Source organism: Trichosurus vulpecula, chromosome 1, assembly GCF_011100635.1.
Source record: "Trichosurus vulpecula isolate mTriVul1 chromosome 1, mTriVul1.pri, whole genome shotgun sequence".
NCBI classification, from domain to species: domain Eukaryota; kingdom Metazoa; phylum Chordata; class Mammalia; order Diprotodontia; family Phalangeridae; genus Trichosurus; species Trichosurus vulpecula.
In genome coordinates, this window is record NC_050573.1 from 379,787,460 (window position 1) to 379,814,601 (window position 27,142).

The following is a 27,142-nucleotide window of genomic DNA, read 5'->3' on the forward strand; positions in this document are numbered from 1 at the left end:
GTGAAATGTTACTATGCTAAGTGTTTTGACATGTATTCACAATTGTCACCAGCCTCTCCTTACTTAAAACATCATAAGCTTCCTTGTCTGAGAAAAAAAAAACTTACAACATTTAGATTAAAAGCTTGGGGAAAAAATGAAACTGAGACATGTGCAAGAGAGTCCTTTCTTGCCATAATAAGTAAAGAATTATTTTCACTCTCGTAAATTTTCAAATTCCTGAATACTAAGAATGTGGATTTTAATTACATACTCACTAAAAGATCAAAGCTGTAGAGCTAGAAGGGACCCTAGAAGTCATTTTACATGACACTGACACTCAAAGCAAACTAACTTGCTCAACATCAAAGCAAGATTAAGAAGCAGAGCTAGGATTCAAAAACTCAAATACTGAACTCCCCTTCACTTCAATAAATCAATATATGTATTACATCTTGGAATTTTAACTACAGTATTCGATACTCATGAAGGACTTAAAGAAAATGATAAACACACAAGTTTATTGCAATTATGTCAATAAGATTTCCAAATTAGCAAAAGCTGCTCCATCAACAGAGCCCCGAATCCCTGATATGATTTCATCCTCTGCCTATAAGTATGCCTAATCCCTCCTACCAAAAAAAAAAAAAACCCCAACCCTTCCCTTCACCTCTCTCCCCCATATTGTTTCTACTGCCAGACTTCTCAAAAGAACAGTCTACACTCACTGTCTTTACTTCCTCACCACCCACTCATTCCTCAACCCCTTGAAATCTGGCTTCCTCCTCCACTATTCACAGAATCTCAGAATTTCAGAGTCGGAAAGGAGAGGAGCAGCCATCTAATCTAACCTATACCCAGAAAAAAATCTCTATTACAATATGCTCAACAAGTTCTGTTTGAAGACCTCCCATGAGAAGTGGAAATCTTCTGGCTTCCAAGGTAGGAAGGGAGATGTTGGTAAGTTTTTCCTATCAACCTCAAATTGGCCTCTGCACTACCACCCCTTTGCTCCTATTTTGATGCTCTAAGGCCTAACACACGAAGTTTAATCTCTTCCTCATGACAGCTCTTCAAATGCTTAAAAGGCAACAATCTTGTTCCCCCAACTCACTTCTTTTCCAGGCTAAACCACTCAATTTTCTTCAACCCATCCTCACAAGGCCCTTCAACTACTCTGGTTGTCCCATTTTGAACATTTCTCCACTTAATGTCCGGAATATAGTACTCCAAATTCGGTCTGAGGGCCAAGTGCAAGAGCACTTTTCACCTCTTTACTCATGGAAGCTATGTCTCTCTTGACGCAGCCAAGGTCACCTTAGTTTTTACTAACATATCACACTGTTGACTCATGTATCACGTACCCACTAGAACTCACAAATCTTTTTCAAAGAGTTGTCTAAACATGCCACCACCATCCCTCTTGACACTGCTCTCAAAAGGTCCTCCAAAATCCACTTAATTTCCAAATCATGTGGCCTTTTTGGTTCTCATCTTCCTTGATTTCTATGCAGCATGACCACACTAACTCATGAATACCTGAGTTTGAACCTTGGGGAGAAGTCATTTAACTTCCCTAAACCTCACTTCCTTACCTGTAAAAATGAATGAATGAACAAAATAAAACAAAATAAATAATTTGACTGAAGGAGGGAGGGTGGTAGACTAAATGGCTTCAAAGACCCTTCTAGCTCCAAATCTATGATCCTAATTCTATTCTCTGCTATCTCTGAGCACACTTTTTCTATCTCTATTTTCTCCCACCTTCTAAACAAGTGTTTCCCTAAGGCTCTGTCCCTGGAATTCTTTGTCTCATAGTTTTGCCTTTAGATTACTCTTCCACTTCAACTCAATCTAACTAGTATTTTCTAGTACTAAGCTTCCTCAGTTCAAGGACAAAAACAGAAACAATCCCCCAAAAGAGCTTATATTTAACTGCCAGCATAAGGCATATCAGCAATGAGTAAATACAAGATAATCTGAGAAAGCAAAAAGCATTGACAGCCTTAGAAAAGAATGTGACTGATCTGAGCCTGCTTCATCGAAGATGAGGAGCTGAAAAGTTGAGTTGGGGGAGGGGAGAATATATAGCGGTATGGGGAAAGGCAAGTTGTACAGGGGACCAAAGGCTAAAGATGTAATGTTCAGGAACAACTAGTAGTCTCGTTTGGAACACAGTGCATGAAGAACAGAAAACTGGAGGCAGAAGAGGTTTCATTTTCTCCTAAAGGCAAATCAGACTATTAAATGTGTTTGAACAGGGTAGTGGCCTGGTCAAAAAACTATTACAATAGTTCAGACAAAAAGTGATGAGGATAAAGGTGACGTGTGAATGAAGAGAAGGGAATAGATACAAGAGATGAAGGTAAAAGAGGCAAGGCTTGGTAAGACTGCATAATGGAGGGAGGAATAAAGGAGAGGTGATGGATGCTATGAACATGAATGACAGAGAACGATGGTGCCCTCAACAGAAAAAGAGAAGTTTGACAAGCAGGGATTGGGAAGTTACCAACTACATTTTGGACTGTTGAGTACCAGAAGTCAAGAGGATATTTAGGAGGTGTCTAGCAGGAAGCTGGAATTGCAGGAATAATTAGAGTAGGATACACAGATTTGGAAGATAACTGTCTACAGATGATAATGGATTCCAAAGCCAATAAGATCAAGAAAAGTTAGGTGTGTATTCAGAAAGGGAAGACAGCCAAGGAATAAGCCTTGAGGGACTGCCATGCTTAAGGGATGGGAGATGGATAATAATCTAAGAGACTGGAGAAGGTCAAATAGGCAGGAAGAAAAGGGGATGAGAACAGTAATAGAAGCCAACAGAGGAGGTGGTGATGCCACCGCTGTTAACTGGTGAAACTGAATTCCCTCACCGTGACCATGTTAATGAACTTCAGGTTGTTACTGCTTTAGGGAGTGTCCCTACACACTCTGCCCTCAATGTAATAACACTGAAGCCCTCCACTCTTATTCAAAGCCTGAGCAGGCACAGGGTTTCCACTAAGATGAAAGCTCTTGCCCTAGTACCTACTGCAGTTCCTCTGGATTCTCCATCAATAAAAAAGAGGATGGCGAATCCTATTCTCACTTCACTTAAGGTCTAAGTTTAGAGGCCTCCTTGCCCTATAATCTACTGTCCCAAAACACACTACCTACTTTGGAAACTGTCCCTGTTCTGGCAGAGGAAAGCAGAGGTCTCAAAAAAAAAAAAAAGCTCTTGTTCCAGCACCTTTTCCTCCCTTTTCCAGCATGGGTCTTAGGAGTTTAAGGTTCTAAACCCAGCTCTTCTAAGAAAAGCATTTTAGAAGTCTAATGGTTTCAGAAGCATGAGGAAGCTGCTGTCTACTCTGCCCCGTGCCACCATTAACAAAACCGTAGCCCTTCTTACCACCAAGTTCCCAGTTACTAGATTTGGAATTCTTGGTTCAGAATCTGTTAGCATGTATGGAGACATGTCCTACTCCAGCTTCACTGAACCACCTAGACAAACCAATGCCTTGGCCCTCAATGATCATCACGCACCCAGACATAGGAGCGATAAGACCAGCATTTCTCTGACACAGACTATTTCCTCCTACCCACAGCAGAGGGAGGCTTTACCTAAAAAAAGACAGAGCTGCTGCCTCTAGGACCTGATTTGCCCCAATGAAACTTCTTTCCCCACCATCCAGCCAACTTGGGGAAGATCTAAGACAAAGCTGCTTCTGGAGCTTGATTGTCTTAGACTCTGCAAAGCAACTTTCTGATGACCTTTCACATTGTACAGTTATGTCCGACTCTCCATGATACCGTGTACCATATTACACCAGTACTACCCATGGGATTTTCTTGGGAAGGACGCTAGAGTGGTTTATCATTTCCTTCTCCAAAGGATTAAGGAAAACAGAGTGACTTGTGCAGGGTCACACAGCTAGTGTCGGAGGCTGGATGTGAACTTATGTCTTCCTGACTACAGGCCCGGTGCTCTCAGCTGCCTCCTCACGATCATCTAAACGCATAAAAAGTCTCAGTCATGTGGAATGATAAAGGCTGACTTGGTAGATTTGTGAAGCCCACTCCTCTTAGTCAGGAGAGTTGGGTTCAAAACCCACCTCAGATGCTTAAAATTTGATGGCCAGGCCATTCACTTAACCTATAAAAGCCATTAGACTTTTCTTTTTTGTAAAAATGAGAATTATGTTATCTATTTATCTCAGGAACATGAAATTGCAAAGTTTTTGCACAAATTCAATCAATGCAGAGAAACTGGATGGGGGTGGGGGGGAAGGGGGGAACTTTGCATCCAGATCTCTAGTATAGGTCTTTTTATCCAAGATAGAGGGCATCTCAGAAGTCTTGTGCAGTTTTCAGCTTTAACACTTACAGATATAGAGTATATGTAAAGCATATATAGTTAATAAAAATATATACATCTAAGGATTAAATGAGCAGAAAAATAAAAAGAAAGGGTTCTCAAAAAAAAAAAACTGCAAACTGTGAACATTGATGAAAACCCTAAAAACTAGTAAGAGAAAAGTATAAATCAAAAGAACCAAGATTTCACCTCATACTGAACTTGGCAAAAATAATAAAACACACAACAGTCAAAAATGGGACAGCTTTGGAAAGAATCCCTTTCAATTTACCAAGAGGATATTCATCTTTAGCTCCTTTTCTTATTCTATACCTCAAAACCCCATCGATATCATCTGCTGCTATTCTCTTCTCCTGTAGTCTCATAGCTGATGAAGAGGTGGCCCTTCTCTCTGCATAAAGCCAATCACTCTACTTGTACCCTGATTCCAATTTCAAGGAATACTTCTTTTTAACATCTCCCTATTTAACGGCTTCTTTCCTGCTGCCCACAAATATCCTTAAAAACCTTTGACTGCTTCAGCAAACCTCTAAAGTTATAACTCTACAAATCTCCTCTTTTCCAAGCCAAACTCTTGAGAAAAGTAATTTGCAATCATTGCATCCATTTCCTCTGCTCTGACTCCACAATTACAATCTGGCTTGTAATCTCTTAAAAATGACCAATAATTTTAAAAATTGTTTTATTGCTATCTTTTGTTTTTATATCACCTAAGTTTTCCCCCCTAAATTCTTCCCTCTCCCCTCTCAGAGAGCCATTTCTTCAACTTGGATTTGTTTTAAGGGGGAGGAACGAAAAAAATTCAGCAAAATTGACCATCACATTGAAAAAAATGATGTCATATTCAACGTTTCAAACGAGTGTAAATCAATTTTTGCAAAGGAGAGGGGGAGGAGAATCTTCTCATCTCTCTTCTTTGGGGCCATTTGTGCTTTAAAATTTCGCAAAATTCAGTTTGAATTGTTTTGTGGTGGTTGTCCTTTCCATTTACATTGTTATAATCATTGAATAAAATCAAATCTTAAAATTGTACTGCTGCTAATAATGATGTGGTCCATACCTTTTGAAAACAGGTATTCTGCCTTCAAATCAACCACAGTGGGCGAAATTTAAAAACATCAAATAGTTCATCAGCATCTGGCTCAGAAAGGCTACAGAGTGTATAGCAACACAGTAATAATCTGGGCTCTGGGAGATTGAGATCTCGCTAATGATTCAGAATTATCCAAACAGAAAACTACTCCCAGTTATGCAAATCTCATAAAACTGATGTAAAGCAATATACATAATGTGAGAAAAAGAGTGTTTCTTTTTAGTTATTTTAGCAAGGCAAAGGTGTTTTTATTATTTAAAATGAGAAGCAATTACTAGTTTTACTTAATAGAGCTATCCTACAAAATTATTGTTTGTTTTTTAAATGGTATATACTGCTAATATATGTATCTACCTTTACACAATGTATTTAGATACATACATTCCCATTTTATAGCTCATTTTACCATACTTCACTATTTTTCAGATATGTATCAGGAAATTCCGAAATGAATTATTATATAACAATAATACTTCTAAGTCTATGCATTTTAAACACCTGAGTAAAACTAAAGTATCTGTTTTTCCCTTTTTTTCCCACTTTGCATCAGTTCATATAAGTCTTTTCATGCTTCTCTATAACCATGCTTTCCATTTCTTATGGCATAGCAATATTCCATCACATTCATGTAACAAATTATTTAGCCATTCCCCAATCTATGAGCATCTACTTTGTTACCAATTCTTAGCTACCATGAAAAATGCTGTTACATTTAGTACATATGTTTTAGTATATATGGAGTCTTTTTGTCAATGATTTGTGGGTATATATCAAGTAGTCAGAGTTGAATTCATATTGCTTTTTTACATTGTGCTAGAATTACCATATTTAACATAAAGCTTTGAACAGTGCAAATTTGAATACATTTGGGCATTCTGCAATGTTCATCTTTCTGCACTAATCTAGACCTATCACTAGAATCTCTAGATCAAAGGGTATAGACATTTTAGTTACTACATAATTCCAAATGCCTTTCCAGAATGGTTGTACCAATCCAAAAATCTTTTTTAACCACCTAAATCCAATGGCTTTTTCTCAATCCTCATTTTTCTTTACCTCTCTGAAGATTTTAACATCATTAATCTCATGGAAACTCTCTCCTCTTGGGTTTTCAGGACAAATACTTTCTCCATTTTTTCTCCTTTCTGACAATGGCTCTCTCAGGCTCCTTTGCACTAGGTTCCCGGTCTCTCTCCCAAACTCCAGGCCTGGACCACTAACTGCATCTGGAATATCCCTGTAAACACATCAAACTCAACATATCCACAACAAAAATCATTATCTTCCCTCAAACCCATCCACCCCCTTACACAGGTAGGCAATCTCAGTGCCATCTTAATTTTTCCCTCTCCTTTACATCTCCCAGCCAATCAGTTACTAAGTCTTGTCAATTCTACTGCTACAATATCTCCACATTCATTCCCTTCTCTTTCCCCCCACACAGCATTTACAGGCCCTCATTACCTTCCACTTGGATAATTTTAATTGCCTTTTCATTAGCCTCTTTCCAGTATTACTCTTCTCCAATTCATCTTGATAAAATTTCCCAACTATTTTCCTAAAGCACAAGTCTAACCATTTCAGGCCCCTGCTCAAAAATCTTCAGTGGTTCCCTACTGCTTCAGGGATAACGAATGAATAAGCAGTATGTGCTAAGCATGAGGAATACAAACAGAAAATTCAGACATTCCCTATTTTCAAGGAGCTCACATTCTAACAGGAAGGTTCAGGGAGAATGGAAATGTAAAAGTGCCCATTAAGACACAGCTAGATGTGATGGCACCAAGCCTGTAAGCTCTGCTGTTAGGGGAGGTTGAGGTAGATAGATTGCTTGAGTTAGTAGAGGGGCACCAAATTGCCTAAAAGGGGGCAAACTGGCCCAGTAAAGTGATTGATCACTGTAGTTCCAGCCAAGATGAAATAGTGAGACCCAGTCTCCCAAAAAAAAAAAAAAAAAAGTAGTTGGCTACCAGCAAGAGTAAGACTCTCAGAATTTAGTTATTGAAGGCACTCCTTCACTGTGGGCTTTATCTCCTAACAACTGTAAATGGGCCTAGAAGTACAGCATCAATCCTCACCATCTCACCAACCCCGACTATCTCTCATCCCTTCCATCTCCAAAGCCCCAAACTTTATTATAACAAATCCATTCATTTAGTGCCATTTAAGCCTCAGAATACTTATTTCAGTTAGAGGAGGGAAAATAGGAAATGTATGCAATGCTCCAAAGTTCACTGTAACCAATTAGGAATAATTTGTCTAGTTTACCAAAAATTTGAAATACGTAAGGCAAGGAAATAAAAATATAATATACAAATACATATACTATAGGAGATTATATAGAAAATACAACTTCTTTCTACTAAAGGTGACTATTTATTACAGTATTGTATCTAGAAATAGGTTTCCCAATTTCAAAATCATGTGTAGAACTTGGATAAGGTTCAAAACAGGTAAAAATACAAACTCTTCATCTTGGCATTTAAAGTCTGTCACTAGAATTAGCTGTTACAGGTAGGTTCTCCCCCGCTCTAGCCCATCAATAGGCAACAGAAAAGCATGCCTCAATGCCCAGTTCCACCAATGGATGCCCACTGTCATCTAGATGACGACTCCCAGGTCTGTATCTATCCTGGAAATTTTCCAGGGTCCTATTCCATTCTAACCCTTAACTCATTATCTTCCAGGGTAGAGGATCAACTGCCCTGCCACTACTACTAGCCCAGGTCCTCCATACATTCCAATTTGCCTTATTAATATCCTTTGCATAACTACCTTGCCTTGTCTTTCTCTCATTAGAACGTGACCTCCTTGAGAGCTGAGACTGGCTTGATTTTGTGTATTCAGTGCTTATATTGAGAGCTTACTAACTGCTCTTCTGTTCCATCTCTTCCCAAGATACTTTTTTTTCAGGCTTATTTCAAATTATCCTCTTTTATGTCCTTTATGTTCATTTGTCGACTATGTGCCAGCCAAATTGGTTGACTTGCTGTTTTCCTGAACTCAGCATCATACCTGAACTCACCTCTGTGCTTTTGTCCAGGCTACCCCAAAGCCTGAAATACCTTTCCTCCTTACCTTTGCCTCTTAGAATCCCCAATTTCCTTCAAGGCTCAGTTCAACTGCCTCCCTCAAAGGGAAACTCTTATGTACAGTATACAACTATTCGTTTAGATCCCCTCCACTAGAAAGCAAGAAATTTGTTTTCATTTTGTCTTTGTAGCCTCAGCAGCTAGCATAATGGCACTTAAAAGCTTTAGAGGCAGCCAGGAGCTGCAGTGGAGGGAGTGCTGGGAAGATCTGAGTTCAAATCCAGCCTTAGACACCTCCTAGCAGTGTGACCTTGGCAGAGTAAGTTAACCGGATTGTTTTTGCCTCAGTTTCCTCATCTGTAAAATGCGGGCCATTAACGGGAGCCAGGGTTGTTGTGAAGATCAAATGAGATAACTGTAAAAGCAATTAGTACAGTCCTGGTGTATAATAAGCACTATATAAATGTTGGCTAGTATTACTATTGGATTGGATGGATTGAACTGGAGGATCTCTAAGATCTCTTCTAACTCAAAATCCTCAAATTTAAAAATAATACCCAAATTTTCAGGACACATTAAACATTTTAAAAATACATTTGTGCCAACAATAAGCACACTGTCCCCTTAAGTCCGAACAGAAATAAAAACTCTCTAATAATTTCTATGATGTATCCTCAGGGTTTTAAGGAGACAATTTCAAAATTTACAGACCAAAATTAAATGGCTTAATACTACTGAAAACTAAGAATAGATATGGTACAGGGGTAAAAGAACTGGGCTGGTACTCCAGGCCCCACTAGGCCTTTCCAATCAATCAGCAAATTCATAAACATTTAGTAAGAGCCAACTGTGAGTAGAACACTGTGCTATTTTCAGGGGGAAATACAAAGCTTCTAGCTTGCTGTGGCAAAAAATATTAGCTGTATTTGTAGTTGATAATCTCTAAGTCAGTAGAAAGCATTAGATAAGCAGATTTATCAATTCTTACTCTAGGCTTTTCACCAAGGGGTGGGGAGGTAAGAGTGGGAGGGAAAGGGTGGAGAATATCAACTGGAAATCAAATTTGGACTCAGGCAGAAGCACAGGCAATTTTTTTTTTGTAAAACAAAAATAAATATAAAAATTTTGGTCAGAAAAAATGTCATGACTTGTTAGAATCTTAGCTTGTTTTTAAACTAATTTTAAGTGATTCATTCAGAGATTCTACATTTTTTTCTGGTCAGAGTTAAGTATTCCTATCACTATTATTTGTAATGTCAAATGCTTCAGAAATAACAGGACATATGGGAAAGTGTATGAATTTGAAGTCAGGGAAGCTGGAGTCAAACTGGGGCTCTACTGTTTCTATTACCATGGACAAATGCCTTAACTTTCAGATGCTATTTCTTCTCCTATAAAATGGAAATAACACTGGCAACGCCTAAATCTTACAAGGTTGTTGAGAGAATGCATTTTGCAAAGATTAAATGTGAATTGTTATTAACACCTACTATTATCTAGACATTACAAGGATGATAAAAATAATTCTATCAGTAGCCCATTTAAACCCAGCACCAATCTGCATAAATAATCTGAGTTGTAACACTTTAGAATTGTAGAATTTTTCGCAAAGAAGGGACCCAAGAGTTTACTAGTTCTATGACAATGAGCAACTCACCACTTCCATGTCTCCTTTATCCTTTTCTGTACAATGCACATAGTACTACCTGCATGACTACTCTCAATACTAGGGAAAGCACTTTATAAATTTTAGCACTAGAAAATGTGGTGTTATTAATGAAGTAATCTATATTCCAAATGGCATATAAGCTTCTGTTTTTGTCTACTAACTGACACATTTCAACCATTTCTTTTCCTGGCTCCCTTCAAATTCCCTTCCACGCACAGGTCAAGTACTCAGAAGACAGAACTTTTACAAAGCAGGTAAGTAGTTTAAAAGGCAACTAGGTGGCGCTGCTGGGCCTGAAGTAAGGAAGATGCACCATCCCCCCTCAGACAATAACTAGCTGTATGACCCTGGGCAAGTCACTTAACCTTATTTAGTTTTCTCATCTGTAAAATGAGAAATGGCAAACCACTCCAGTATCTCTGCCAAGAAGGCCCCAAATGGGGTCACCATGAGTCAGACACAACTGAAAAACAACTGAACAAGTAGTTTAAAGGAATCCTTAAAGAGTACAAGGGCCCCTTTTTAAACATCAAATAATTTGGTAGATCCCCAAATTATATTAGCTGCCTTATTAGGATACCTTGAATGAAAAAGCAAGCAAAAAAACCCATGCCAACAAGAAAACAATGAATTCATTAACGTTTAAATGAATCTGTAATTTATTACTCCTGTAAAATATCATTTATATACATTTGGAAAATAGTAATATGCATGTGGAAGATACTCAGTCCTCAGACAGTATGGGTGCATATTTATAGATTCAAAGGCCACTTGCAAAACTCTGTTTCCATATATTGGGAGCATCTGGTTTAGAAGAAACTGTGACAAGAGAAAGGATGACATGGAGACGTGGGCGAGACTAATTTGGATAAACACAACATTTACCGTATTATATACAAGCCACCCCTTGTTCAAAAATCTTTAATGACTCCTCAGCTGTCGACTGTCTGAACTCCTCAGACCTCCACAACAAAATTTCAATCTATTTTCCCAACATTATCAAATACTATCTCTCCTTTTACAACACTAGGCTCCAGTGAAACTTGCCACTAGTATCCTTTTGCTGAAGTTAACCAGATACCCCTAGTATTACTGTTCTCACTCATTGTTGAGATCCTTCTAGACCTTCCAGCTATAAGTATTTTGTACCTCTTCTATGCAGATCCTCTATTCTAATTTGTATAGTTGTCTTTACAACTAGAATCTAAGTTCCTTTAAAACAAGTTACCATCTTATTCATAAAAGGATTCTCCTATTGTATAATCAGCAGAGTGACTTCTCTGTAGGAATTGCTTAATGAACATTCTTTAAATTATCTAGTGGATAAAGAGATGTAGGAAGAATTCAAAGGAAAGAAATGATTCTCTGTCCATGCAAGTTCAGGTCTAGACTTGTTTGGTATATACTTTTACTTCTCCCAGGGTCTGACTGTATGAGCCAATTTTATCATACATGTACAAGAATTTTAAAAAAATATATGAAAAGATTCTAACTCATAAAGGCTATGTGTGGAATAGGTCAACTGCATTTTTTTCTGTGGCACGAGTTTGAGTTCTTGGTATGGTACAATGGCAACTCGCAAGGCATTTATAACAAACGTTAGCAACAAGAGGCACATACAAATGCCTTGCACAGAGTAGAAAGTGCCTGTTAGTGAGTAAAACTTTGGCTGTCCAGAACCCTTAGGGAATAAGCTATTCTAGAGAGCAGCCATTTTCCAGAAAGCTGAGGTTTAAGCACCAAAGCTTAAATTATCTGTTTCACATGGAAATATTATTCAAGTATATTATATACTTCTCAGACTTTACCTTCTTCAAAATGACTACCCTATATTAGCCTTTTCTTGATAACCTTGCCATTATCATGAACATCAATTATGCCAAACTATACTACAATGATACTCTGAGAGCCTGCACTATTAAATGAATGCTTGAGTTCTGTCTTTGTAATTTTTTGCTCTCCACCTTCTTACATAGGCTATAGACTGTCATTTTTTATTAATCCCTATGTTTAGCAATCCTCAGTTTCACTGGCTCATATATTTACAGCAGGAACATCATCTATTCCAACCCCTCGTTTTACAGATGATGAAAACGAAGCCCAGAGAAGTTTAGTGGTTGCCCCAGCCAGGATATGAACCCAGGTCCCTTGTCTCCAAACCCAGCCCTCTTGTCTCACCATAATCTGCCTGCTTTTAACTTGGAAACTAGGCAATAAAGCTTTTTTGAATTGTGTATAAAGAAAGAAAATTAAGTCTAGGTCATGGCTCGAGGGATGTCCCTTATATATTCAGGAAGGTAAGCACATGGACTTTGTCACATCCTTTTTATTGGTTTAAAGTCCTTTTGCTTACTTATAGAGATGTTCTAGATGAGGGAAGAGTAATAATAGCTGTGTGGAAACCAAGTGAGGTGTAACTGTATTTGATTTGAAAGGGTTGGTTGGTCAGTTGTTGTCCTTCATCCTGGAACAAAAATCTAATTTTATACAAAGAGTTTTTTGTTTTTTTAAAATTTACCTCTGAACCTTTCACCAAAATTCTTGTAAAAACTATCTAAAATTTTATGTTTCCCCTCCTCAGACAACCTATGAAGGGACCTGTGGTTAGGAAATTATCAAATTTGGCTGTATGAACATTTCTCTGTTCAACAAGTAGATCCCTGAAAGGTTGGCAAATGGTATTGTTTTTCAAGTGATTTCCCTTATACAAGTGGAGAAGTGTTTCCCCAGAAAATATAATGACGATTCCAACTGGTACTGTGAGAAAATATGCACACCTGATGCAGACATCTCCTGCTTGGTGATGAACTCAGTGACAGGCAAGAATAATCAGGGAAACAGATGTTGGCAGACAAATACCAGGGCAATGAATCTGGTATATATTCTTGTTAGTCATTTGCAGGTTGGCAGAATTCCCTTAATGTAAATCTTCAGTGAATATATAATGAATTAATTTTCTACTTTTCTAATTCCACTGTGGCAAAAATACAAATGGTCTAAGTCTATATTTTTATTAAGGCAGCTTTCTAGGGTTTAAATCAATTGTTATACCTCAGTCCTAACCTTTTTCTCACCAAAAAAATAAGAGAATCCTCTGACTCTGGTTCTCCTCATCAGGACTAACCCCAAAGAATTTGAGAGGAACGGGCGACGTCTCCCTACATTCTAATCAAAATGCTCTAGTAATATGGATCAAGTCCCATCTGCCAGACTGTTATGTCAAAATTCAAAATTCAACTGACTCCCACTGAAAAAGAACAAAGAAACCTTTTGGAACTAAATGCCAAAACTGAAAGTATTTGTAAAATTTTAAAATGCACTAATAGCTCAGTAGATTATTCAGAGCTAAACTGTGGCCCTTTTCAGCTCCCATTTTTCCCCTCAAGGAAAAAAATGAAGAACTTTTAACAAAATGATTCTTACATTCAGTTTTAGCATTTAAAATTCTTGAAACTTAGATATTTACACAACAAAAATGGAAAAAAATTTCATCTTGAAGTGACAGCACTTTACTTTTTGGTCCTGTTAAGGATTTGTGCTGGCATGTGTTTGGAAAGCCGGAAGCCACTCCTTTCTCTCCATTTATAGTCTAATGCACATGCAGGGCGGCTTCTGTCAAACCGTTAATAAAACAAAGATATTCAATATAATTTTTTCTAAAAAACAAAAATAAACTGTTTCATGAAAGTTAGAGATAGTACATTAAGCCTAAATCCCCCACATTTCCTACACCTACTATGTGCAAGACACTATGACAGACACTGAAGAAAATAAAGTATAAAAGATTGAATTTATCTAGTAAGTAGTATTTACAATTGGCAAGATTGTCATCATTGTTTAGGTAAACAGGCCATTTAACAACTATCAAATATTATATCTTTGTTTTGTTTATTCTATGTGTGTACGTATATATTTACTCATGGGGGGGGGAAGAAGTATTACATGTCACCCCTGATAGAACATAAGCTTCCTGAGATTGGAATTTTATTTTTTGTATCTGTTTGCCCATCACCTAGCCTAGGGTCTGGCACATAGTGAGAGCTTAATAAATGCTTACTGGTTGATGGTTTTTTTGAGAGCTAGATTCTGGAGTCAAAAGACTTGGGTTCAAATCCCAGTTTTGCTATTTAAACATCTCTGGGTATCAGTTTTTTCATTAATAAAATGAAAGGATTCCAGTCCTAAATTCTATGAATCTTTAATCACTCAAATTGAAAACAATGTACTCGGAGAACAAGTGGAACTTGAAAAAGGGAGTAGAATGAAAAGAGGAATGTAGAATAGTCTAGTTTGTCTACAAAAGAACACAGGAAAGAAAGTTGTATAAGAAAATTGGATAAGTAGTTTGGAGCCAATTTACACAGGGCCTTAAATGTCAGGATCAGGCATTTATACTTTATTCAGTACACAATGAGGATCCACACTGAAGTTTTTTGAGCAGAGAGCACTGTAATCAGAGTAGGACACTGGGAAAATTACTGGGAAGGATAGATTACAAACAGATTGAAGGCAGGAAGGCCAGTGAAAAAACAGCTAAGAAAAGTCTAGTTAATGGGACTTCGAAGCAGAGGAGTTGCTGCAAGTGCAAAGGAAAAATGTAGAGAATAGATGCAAGAGATAGAATGCCAAGGTAGAATCAGTAAGACTTAGCAACCAATTGGATGTGTTTATATTGAGAGAAACAGGTGACTTAAGTTAAAAGCCTACATTATTAAGAAGATGGTTGGTGCCATCTACAGAAATACAGAAGTTAAGAAGCAGGAGGAAGTTCAATTATGGAAATGTTAGGTTTGAGGAGCCGGCGGGATAACTTTAAGCAGGCAGGAAAAAAAATGGGGTTTCCTACATCATTTTAGAAAAAATGGAAATCTACGCTAAAATATGATCAACTAAAAAGGGCTTCTTAAATATCTTAATTTTAAAAATACACAAAAAAGTATGATTCATATTTCAGAATGTTTCCCTTACTCTTCCTTTTCTTTTGACTTACAGATATCAATCACTTTATTTGATGAAAAAACTATTAAGATTTCATAAATTCAGATTTTAAAATTTCCCAACCCCACCACATAAAGCTCCACAAAACTTCCAGGGTAAAGGAGAGAATGACTATATGGTGCAGTAGAAAGGGACCTGAGTTAGAATGCCAAGTACCACTTAGACTCACAAGATACAGTCAAGTTTCTAGGCCTCAGTTTCCTCCTCTATGAAAGGAAGGGGCTGGACTCATTCAAGTACTCCTCTTTACACTTTTAAGACAGACTGAGGAGAGGGAACAGGAAAAAGCAGTATAGCTAAACTATTTCCACATAGGTTAAGTAACTAAAACGCTTCTCTCCTCTATCTGAAATCTGAGGGAGGGGAGAGATTGAATTACTTCCAGTCCAAGTTTGTTGTTAAATTGGGATTCTTGAAATTAAGTAAAAGAAAATTGGACTGCAATTTTTTTTTAAAGCCAAGGTTTCCTGGTAAATCTGGGTAGCAATTATCTTTTCGACTAATTTAAAAATGATTTGTTTTTTTTAAAGCACACATCAAAGGTTTTGGCATATACAGTATATGGTACATATATACATGTTGAATGTATTTGTGTATATATGTGTGTATGTGTATGTATACACACACACACAACATTTGTATATACACACAAAATACAGAGCTTGGTGAAAGGGAAGGAAAGAAGAGACTTTTGGGGTCAGACGAGTTGGCTTTCGAATCCCATCTGGTACCTACTACCTCTTCGACCTTGGGTAAGTCACTTAGCCTTTATGGGACTTAAGTTTCCTCATCTATAAAATGAAGGGCTTGAACTTTTTACGTTCCTTTCCAGTTCCCCTAAGTGTGCCACAATTCGTAAAACAAGTTCATTTTCATCTACACAAAACCCAGACATTCATCTTTTGAAGGTATGGAGGAGAGAGGGGAAGCAAGAGTAAGCAACAAAATCAGTTAAATAGTTCCCTTTGTTTGGGATCAGTAGAGTAACTACTAAATCAAAGATTAAAAGGTACATACATGGCTTAATAAACTACACTATTCACAAGAAAATATGATTCTTTTAAAGTGGCAAATTATAGAATCATGCTGCAAGCTTCCCAAATCAGCACGTTTTTTGTACAGTAACTTTCAAAAACAGTAACTTTAAAAACTGGATCCAAAATGAATCATTTCTACGGTAAATATAGGTGAGGGTTAACAAGATTAGCTAGAAAGGGGACCAAAAATTCCAAGTACAACATCACACAAGAACTTTTATAACAGATAATGAAATAAAGGAAACTAAAAAGCAGTCCTTGCCACTACTACTGCTACTACGACGACGACAACTACTACTACTACAACAACACTACCCCCACCCCAACCCCCCTCCCCAGCTTTAGAGACGGTCCACAAGTGTTAGAGTAAAGCAGCATCATGGGCAGAAATGGGCCGCAGACTGGACGGTGCAAGCGCCCCGAGCTGCACAAGATGCGTGGGGCCCCTTCCCATCGCACCCAGGGCGCTTTAATCACTAGTTTCTGCCTGCCCCGGCCGGTTCCCGGCATCAATCACACTCCACACAGGAACCCCCCCACTTCACCCCAGTAGAGGAGACGAGGACAGACTAAAGCATAACACAAACACATCTCTGAAGCCCCCCCCCGGGAACTATCGGAGGTGGGGGTTGGGGAGATGGGGGGGGGGTGTTACCTCGACGAAGGCGGCGGCCCCTCCAGGGCAGGATCGGGGGGGAGGGGGGGTCTCGGAGCTTTTGTTCCTTCCTTTTTGGAATGGGATGGAGGGGTCTGGGGAAGAAGGGAAGGGAGGGGGAGGGGGGAGTGGAAATGGTCGATTTAAGGCGGAACTGAAAACACTCTCCCCTCCGCCCCTCCCCCCAGAGGAGGGAGAGTCCCGAGGCGAGGAGCCTGACCCGCTGGCAGAGGGGAGCTGGGGGAACGCAGGTTGGGGAGGGGTCGCGGGGAAGGGGGGGGAAGAGGAGCCGCCGCCCGGGCCGCCCACACCGGAGGGGAGGAGAAAATAGGGGAGGGCGTGGGGACGTGCGTGTCCCGCCGCTCGCCCCTCCTCCCCCCTCACGCGCGAGCCCGCAGACAGAGAGAGACACACACACACACACACACACACACACACACACACACGAGACAAACCGGCCCGCGCGGTTTCCCTGCCCCCACCTCCTCCGTGCCACCTACCGCTGCCGCGCAGCGAACCACCCTCCCGGCTGCTCGCTAGGCTCTCGCTGGCTTGGCTACCTAGCTGCCGCTGCCGCTGTTACTGCTGCTGCTCCTCCGCCGCGGCCGTGCGGGTAAAACCCGCCTCCTACCCCGGGCCCCGGGCCCCGGCGATTCGTCGATATAGCCCCGGGGCTGGCACCCTGCCGCCTGCTGATTGGCGCCCCCGCCCGCCCGTTAGGGCGTGAGGAACGCGCCGGCCGTGAGGAGCGCTCCGCGCGCTCAGGAGATATGGTGGGGGGGCGGGGAGCGGGGGAAGGGAGATCAAGTGCGCAAGGGAGAGAGAGTTGCGGACTAACACCTTCTTCGCTTTTTCTTCTTCGCCACTCCCTCCTAACCCACCCGATCTGATCGACACTTACCTCGACGAATCAGAGATTGCCGAGGTCGGGGTGTGCGCGATGCGTCGGGTTCCCTGAATCGGACGGGAAACGTCGCTCGCCAATGGGTCCCGCCTCCTCCGTAGAACGTGAGGTGGTGTGGGGGGAGGGGTCAGAAAGGCAGCGGTTTCGGTTGATTCCTCTCGCCCGCGTATACAGGAGATTCACTGGAGGTGGGGGTGGGGGAGGGGGGGGAGGACAGGATCTATCTAAACATACAGTAACCTGCCGCGTAGGGAAAATAATCCCAGGAAAAGTACTCACCCATGTTTCTACCCCACCCAGTGTGCTTCAGCCCCGCTGGCTTTGCGCCCCTTCCCCCGGTCATCATCCCGTTCACACACACTAAATGGCCACAGGGTGGGGCTAGTTTAGGGACTATCCATCTCCATTCCAACGAGGATTTAACCCACCCTCAGGGGAGGGAAGACTGGGAAGGCAAAGGGGTGACAAGAGCTCCCAGCGTTATCGCCCTCCGAGACAAATGGGACTGAGAAAAGGAAGGGGGCGTGGTTAAAAAGCCGGGAGGGTCTTGTATGTAAATAAGGAGGCGGGGACAAGATCACCTCCAAGAGCAAATTAGGATGGCCTAGAGGGGCGGGGCTCAATCATAATGGAGGGGCCTGGTGTGGGTCTCTGTCAGCTGTACAGGTGAAATGTTACAGCCATCATAGGTGCATTGGATTTACGATGGAGGGGACCTCGGAATCCACCAGATCCAATCCTCTTATTTTTCACAGGAAGAAACTGAGGCCCAGAGAGGGGAAGGGTCTTGTCCAAGTTTAAGTAGGAAGTAAATTGCAGAGCTCGTATTGGAACCCAGGTCTTCTGATACTGCACTGCCCTTTGCTAAATACTGTACTGCCTTCATTCTTTCCAAAGTAATTCCTTCTTCTTCCCCGGCCTCTCCCTCCCCCTTTTCCCTCCTCTTCCTCCTCCTCCTCCTCCTCTTCCTCTTCCTCCTCTTCCTCCTTCACCTTCTCCTCCTCCTCCTCAAGCTCCTCCTCCTCCTCCTCTTCCTCCTTCTCCTCTTTCTTCCTTCACCACCTTGGCTAGTATTATATCATCAAAATTCTAGTTATTGATCTGTGCTGGAATTTTTGTTTTCACTTATTTTGATTACCCTAAATTATTCCCGATGTCCAATGCATGATGTGGGACTGCAAAATCTGCCCTGTGGAAATGTAAGGAGGCTTTCAGGTGGTGGCCATCCAGGGCCTTCTGAAGGTCTATTCAGTCACAGTCTGACATTTCCATTTAGGGAGTACCTAAACCCCTAGAGAAGAGAATGTGGAAAAAGTCAAATCAAATCAGCTCTTTACTGAACACTATTTCTTTCTAGAATTTTTGACAGAGATGGAGAGGAAATCTGAGCATAGTCTGACATACACGGTAGATTGGGAGAAAGGTTTCAAAAAGGTTCAGAGAAAAAATAGGTAGATTCCTCAGATAAAGGTCTCATTTCTAAAATCTACAAAAAATTTTGTAAAATTTATAAAAGTATGCCTCATACCACAATTGATAAAGGATCAAGGGATATGAACAGGCATTTTTTCGATGGAGAAATCAAAACTATATGTAATCATATAAAAATGCCCTAAATAATTAGAGAAATGCAAATTAAAACAACTTTGAGGTATCATCTTACACTTATCATATTGACTAAAATGATAGAAGCCCTTCAGTCAGGGAATGACTAAACAGGATGTGGTATATGATTGTGAAGGATTATTACTATGATATAAGAAAGGATGAGCTGGTTGATTTAGAAAAACATGGAAAGACTTGGACTATGAAGGAAGATGCTGTCCACTTCCAGATCTGCCTCAAAGTACTGACAAGTAGAAATATGCAAGGATGGTCTTACATATATGTATATGTGTATATGTATATACATATATGTACACGTTTATAGATATGTATATATATGCATATATACTAACATTTAATTGTAGCCTTCTGTGGGGGAAGAAAAAATAAGATAAAAAATGCATTGCAGAGAACAAAAGAAAATCTAGAAGGAAGCACGGAAAAGCTGAGTAGCTTTGAAAACAAAGCATAATATTGATTACATAGGTTTTCTTGAAATGGAAATTTATTGTATTCTATTGTATTTATTGTATTCTTATGTTTGCCTGTGTACACGGAAATAGGTTTTTTTTTCTTGTTTTGTATTTAAGTTTAAAAGGAATAAAATACTTTTTAAAAGTATTTTATATATATATATATTTTATATTATAGGTAGGATCTTGTGAATTAAAAGATCATGGAATTAAGGCCAGGTAACATGTTGAATGTAAGAATGTGATCCCTCTTGTAAAAATAGTGCTAAAGCATAAAATCAGCTGTTTCTGATAAGGAAGTTGAGAAGAACAAAAGAAAGTGTTTTTAAAGCTATATTGGGAGAAGAAGATCTTTAAAGGAGACAGGACCTTTGCTTGGAGGGGATGGAGTGATGATACCTGACAACAGAGAAGACAAAACTGCTCAAATCTTATTTTGCTTCTGTTTACTAAGGATAATGATCTTTACAGTGAAATGACAGAACAAATATGACTAACAACAAGTTGATACACAAGTAATGTGATGGTAAAAGAGCATCTGGTTATTCTTGATTAAAGCAGTTCACCTGGTCCAGATAGATTACATACTCAAATACTGAAAGAACCAGAAGGCATGTGACTGCTTGTCATGGAAAACAAAGGAGATACCACAAGATTCAGAAAGGACTAATGTGGTTCTGATTTTCAAAAAAAAAAATGGGAGGAAAGAGAACAGTTTTTAAACTATAGGTCAATGAACTTCGCTTTCTGGGAAAATTTAAAAATATATCATTAAAGAGATGATTGGTGAGTCTCTAGAAAGGGAAAGAATGATTACAAAGAGCCAGCTTGACTTCATCAAAAATAGGTCATGGGAAATTCATCTCATTTCCTTTTTCAACAGAATTAATAAACTTATAGATGAAGGGAATGCTGTGGATATAGTTTACCCAGATTTTAACAAAGCTTCTGATAAAGTACCACTTACTATTATTGTGGAGAAGATGGAGAGATATAAACCAGATACAATTAGATGGATTTAGAACTGGTTGAATAGTTGAACTCAGTACACGTTAGTAGTTCCATGTTGTCATGGCAGGATGTCTCTAGTGGAGTACCCACAGAGATCTCTGCTTGGTTCTCTGCTATTTAACATTTTATCATAGACTTTGATAAAAGCATAGATGACATGTTCATCAAATTTGGAGAAGATATTTTGCTGGAAGGGATAGAGAAGATCCTGGAAAATAAAGTCAAGCTTCAAAAGACCTTGACACATGGCAGAGTAAAGGCAGGGACTTGCCTCATGTCTCCCAAATTCCTCACCAAACAACTTTACAATAACACCTCAAAACAAATTCTGAAGCAGCAGAACCAACAAAAGGACAGTGAAACAATTTTCCAGCCCAAAACAACTTAGAAGCTTGGCAGGAAAGGTATGTCACACTGGGGTGAGAATGGAGTACAGTCCAGCACAGATCATTCCCTGGCCAGCCGCAGTAGGCCTTGAGGGTGACTGAATCAGCCCATAGATTGTAAGGGGAGAGAGGTCAGAAAACTGGTAAGAAAACAATTACAGGAAACTCTTTCTTGTCACTGGGTGCAGGACTCTGCTACATTGCCAATATGTGGTTCCAGGTCACAGTCCCAGGGTGAAAAGGATCACTAGTACATTAGAAAATGTGGCCACAGCAGATGTAAAGTTACAGGGCTGAAAGAGGGCAGTGTTCACTCCCAGACCAGAGCACAAGCCAGGAAAATAGTGACCACACCTTTCCCTAGATCATACCACTTTGGAAGGATTGAAAACTTAAGACACCTCCCCACCTCAAAAAAAAAAAAAACCTAGCTCTGAAAATAGTAGCACAAAAAACCTGAAGCTTGGGACAGTGCCCTCTCTACCCTGGGAGCAGAGCCCAACTTTAATATAAAGTTAAAAGTCAAGATATACAGTGGAAAAATTAGCAAAGAACATCAAAAAAGAACCTGACCATAGAAAGTTACTATGGTGATAGGGAAGGTCAAAACATAAACTCAGAGGAAGACAACAAAAGCAAAACAGCTATATCCAAAGCCTTAAAGAAAAATGTGAATGGTCTGGGGTGCAAAAAGGATTCCTAGAAGAGCTCAAAAAGGAGTTTTAAAATCAAATAAGAGAGGTAGAGAAAAAATATGAAAAAAATGACAGTGATACAAAGAAATCATGAAAAGTGAGTCAACAGCTTGGTAAAGGAGGCATCAAAAAAAATACTGAAGAAAATAACACCTTAAAAATGAGAATAGGCCAAATGGTAATAGAGGCACAAAAATCCATCGAAGAGAACAACTCCTTAAAAAGCAGGACTGGCCAATAGAAAAGGAGGCACAAAAACTTGCTGAAGATAATTTCTTAAAAATTAGAATTAGGCAAGTGGAAGCTAATGAGTCCATGAGACATCAAGAAATAATAAAACAAAATCAAAAGAATAAAAAAAAGAAGACAATGTGAAATATCTCATTAGAAAGACAATTGACTTGGAAAAATAGATCAAGGAGAGTTAATTTAAGAATTATTGGACTACCTGAAAGCCATGATCAAAAAAAGAGCCTAGCTGTCACATTCCAAGAAATTGTCAAGAAAAATTGCCCTGATATCCTAGAAGCAGAAAGTAAAATAGGCATTGAAAGAATCCACCAATACCCTCCTGAAAGAGAACCCAAAATGAATATTATAGCCAAATACCAGAGCTCCTAGGAAAAGGAGAAAATGTTGTAGGTAGCCAGAAAGAAGGAAATAATTCAAATATTGTAGAGTCAGGGTAACACAAGAATTGGCAGCTCTTATGTTAAAGGATTGGAGGGTTTAGGATATGATATTACAGAGGGCAGAGGAGCTATGATTACAACCAAGAATCACCTACCCAGCAGAACTGAATATAATCTTTCAGGGGAAAAATGCATATTTAATGAAATAGACAACTTTAAAGTATTCCTCATGAAAAGACCAGAACTGAATGGAAGATTTGACCTTGAAGCACCACACTCAAGAGAAGCATAAAAAAGGGAAACAGGAAAGAGAAATCATAAGAGAGTCAATAAGTTTAAAAGGTTTATATTCCTACATGGGAAAATGCTTAAGAACATTATCATTATTAGGGCGGTTAGAAGAAGTATATATAGACTGAGGGCACAGATGTAAGTTGACTATGATGTTATAATATCTAAAAAAAATAAAATTAAAGGATGAGAAAGCAAAATGCACTGAGAGAAGGGAGAGGTAGAATGGGGTAAATTATACCACACATAAGGCATGAAAGAGCTTATACAATGGAGAGGAAGATGGTTGGGGGAGCAGGGCTGGCAGACAACCCTTGAACCTTACTCTCATCAAAATTGGCTCAAAGAGAAGATAACACACACCTTCAGTTGAGTATAGAAATCCATCTTACCCTATAGGGAAGTAAGAGAGGAAGGGGATAAGAAAAGGAGGAGAGGACTGATAGAAGGGAGGGTGGTTTAGGGGAGGTGTTGGTTAGAAGCAAAACACTTTTGAGGAGGGACAGGGTGAAAGGAGAGAGAGAGAAGGATAAACAAGGGGGAAATAGGATGGAGGGAAATGCACAGTAATCATAACTATGAAAAAAATCGTATAGCAAGTTTCTCTGATTAAGGCCTCATTTCTAAACTATATAGAGAACTGAGTCAAATTTATAAGAATACAAATCATTCCCCCAACTGAAAAATGGTCGAAGAACATGAACAGGCAGTTTTCGAAAGAAGAGATCAAAGCTCGTTATAGTCATATGAAAAAATGCTTTAAATCACTTTTGATTAGAGAAATGCAAATTAAAGCAATTCTGAGGTATTACCTCAAACCTATCAGATTGGATAATATGACAGAAAAGGAAAATAACAAATGTTGGAGGGGACATAGGAAAATTGAGACACTAATGCACTGTTGGTGCAATTGTGGACTGATGCAGCCATTCTGGACAGTAATTTAGAACTATGCCCAAATGGCTCTAAACATTTATCATTTTCCTGTTTTGTCATGTTAGCCTATCCGATAGGTGTGATGTGGTACCTCAGAGTTGTTTTGATTCATACTTCTCTAATCAATAGTTATTTGGAGCATTTTTTCATATGACTATAGATAGCTTTAACTTCATTTGAAAACTTCTAAGACAATGTGCATGCCATTTGACCTAGAAATACTACTACTAGGTCTGTATCGCAAAAAGATAAGAAATAAAATATTTATAGCAGCTCTTTTTGTGGTGGCAAAGAATTGGAAATTGAGGGGATGTCTATCAATTGGGGAATAGCTGAACAAGTTGTGGTATATGATTGCGATGGAATACTATTATGCTATAATATAAATGATAAGCAGGATGCTTTCAGAAAAACCTGGCCTTACTGAACTGATGCAAAGCGAAGTGAGCAAGACCAGAACAATGTACACAGTAACAGCAATATTGCACAATGATCCACTGTGAAAGACTTAGCTATTCTCAGAAATGTAATGATCCTAGATGGATTTACAAGTGTATTCTATCAAACATTTAAACCACAATTAATTCCAATACTACATACACCATCTGGGAAAATAGGTGAAGGAGTCCTACCAAACTCTTTTTATGATACAAATATGGTGCTTATACTTAAACTGGGAAGAGCCAAAACAGACAAAGAAAATCATAGACCAATTTTCCTAAGGAATATAATGCAAAATTTTAAATAAATTTTTAAAAAATAAAGTATTTAAATAAAATATTTAAAAATATTGAATAAAATAAAAGAGATTACAGCAACTATCATGAGCATAATACACTATGACTGGGTAGGATTTATACCAGGAATGCAGGGCTGGTTCAATATTAGGAAAACTATCAGCATAATTGACCATATCAATAACAAAACTAACAGAAATCATATGATTATCTCAATAGATGCAGAAAAAGCTTTTGACAAAATACAACACCCATTACTATTAAACACACTAGGGAGCATAGGAATAAATGGAGTCTTCCTTAAAATGTTAAGTAGCATCTGTCTAAAACCATCAGCAAGCATTATATATAATGGGGAAAAGCTAGAAGTATTTCCAATAAGATTGGGGGTAAAACAAAGATGTCCATTATCACCACTGTTATTCAATATTGTACTAGAAATGTTAGCTTTAGCCATAAGAGAAGAAAAAGAAATTGAAGAAATTAGATTAAGCAAAGAAGAAACAAAGCTATCAGTCTTTGCAGATGATATGATGATATACTTAGAGAATCCTAGAGAATAAAGTAAAAAATCTACTTGAAATAATAAACTAGCAAAGTTCCAGGATATAAAATAAATCCACATAAATCATTGGCATTTCTATATATTACTAATAAAGCTCAACAGCAAGAGATAGAAAGAGAAATTCCATTTAAAGTTACTGTAGACATTATAAAATATTTAGGAGTCTACCTGCCAAGACAAATCCAGGAACTGTATGAACACAATTACAAAACACTTTTCATATAAATAAAGTCATATCTAAATAATTGGAAAAACATCATGGGTAGGCCAAGCTAATATAATGAAAATGACAATTCTACCTAAATTAATTTACTTATTCAGTGCCATGCCAATCAAACTACTAAAATTATTTTATAGAGCTAGAAAAAAATAACAAAATTCATCTGGAAGAACAAAAGGTCCAGAATATCAAGGGAATTAATGAAAAGAAATACAAGGGAAGGTGGCCTAGCCATACCAGATCTTAAGTTGTATTATAAAGCAACCATCATCAAAACTACTTGGTACTGGCTAAGAAATAGAGAGGTGGATCAGTGGAATAGGTTAGGTACACAAGACATAGTAGTCAATGACTATGGTAATCTACTGTTTAATAAATCCAAAGATCCTAGCTTCGGGGATAAGAACTCACTATTTAACAAAAACTGCTGGGAAAACGAGAAAATAGTATGACAGAAACTAGACATAGGCCAACATCTTACACGATATACCAAGATAAAGTCAAAATGGGTTCGTGATTTAAGAATAAAGGCTGATACTATAAGCAAACTAGGAGAGCAAGGAATAGTTTACCTGTCAGATTTATGGAGAATGAAAGAATTTATGACCAAACAAGAGATAGAGAACATTATGAAATGCAAAATGGATGATTTTGATTACATTAAATTGAAAAGTTTTTGCACAAACCAAGCCAATGCAACCAAGATTACAAGGGAAGCAGAAAGCTGGGAAACAATTTTATAGCCAGTATCTCTGATAAAGGCCTCATATCTAAAATATATAGAGAACTGAGTCAAATTTATAAGAATACAAGTCATTCCCCAATTGATAAATGTCCAAAGGACATGAACAGGAAGTTTTCAAATGAAGTTAAAGCTATCTATAGTCATATGAAAAAATGCTCCAAATAACTATTGATTAGAGAAGTATGAATCAAAACAACTCTGAGGTACCACATCACACCTATCAGATAGGCTAACATGACAAAACAGGAAAATGATAAATGTTAGAGGAGATATGGGGAAATTGGAACACTAGTGCATTGTTGGTGGAGTTGTGAACTGATCTAAGCATTCTGCAGAGCAATTTGGAAGTATGCCCAAAGGGCTACAAATCTGTGCATACCCGTTGACCTAGCAATAAGACTTCTAGGGCTATATCCCTAAAAGATCATAAAATTGGGAAAGGGGTCCACACGTACAAAAATATTTATAGCAGCTCTTTTTGTGGTGGCCAAAAATTAGAAATTGAGGGGATGCCCATCAATTGGGGAACGGCTGAACAAGTTGTGGTGTATGAATGTAATGGAATATTATGGTTCCATAAGAAATGATAAGTAGGTGGACTTCAGAAAAACCTGGAAAGACTTATATGAACTGATACTGAGTAAAGTGAGCAGAACCAAGAGAAAACTGTACACAGTAACAGCAACATTGTACAATGACTAACTTTGATAGACATACGTCTTCTTAGCAATGCAAGTATCTAAGACAAGTCCAAAAGACTCATGATGGAAAATGCTATCCACATCCGGAAAAAGAATTTTGGAGTCTGAATGCAGATGGAAGCATACTATTTCTCTCTCTCTCTCTCTCTCTCTCTCTCTCTCTCTCTCTCTCTCTCTCTTTGTTTCTTCTTTCTTGTTGTTCCATTGGTTCTAACTCTTCTTTACATCATAACTAATGAGAAAATATGTTTAATATGAATGTATATGGAAAGCCTATATCAGATTGCATGCTGTCTTAGAGTGGGGAGAGGAAAGGGTAGGGGAGAAAATTTGGAACTCAAAATCTTATGGAAGTGAATGTTGAAAACTAAAAATAAATCAATTAATTAAAAAAGGAAACATACTGATCCAAAACAATTCT

At 38.6% G+C, this 27,142-nt stretch overlaps 1 protein-coding gene across 1 annotated transcript in view; it reads right to left on the reverse strand.

The window, feature by feature from the left end:
- Positions 1 to 17,570, reverse strand: part of SMAD2 (SMAD family member 2) — a 90,067-nt gene extending 72,497 nt beyond the window's left edge. The window contains exon 1 of the mRNA XM_036756344.1: positions 17,321 to 17,570. The gene's annotated coding sequence lies outside the window, so the exon portion shown is untranslated. The remainder of the gene's footprint in view (positions 1 to 17,320) is intronic.
- Between the last annotated feature and the right edge of the window lie 9,572 nt (positions 17,571 to 27,142).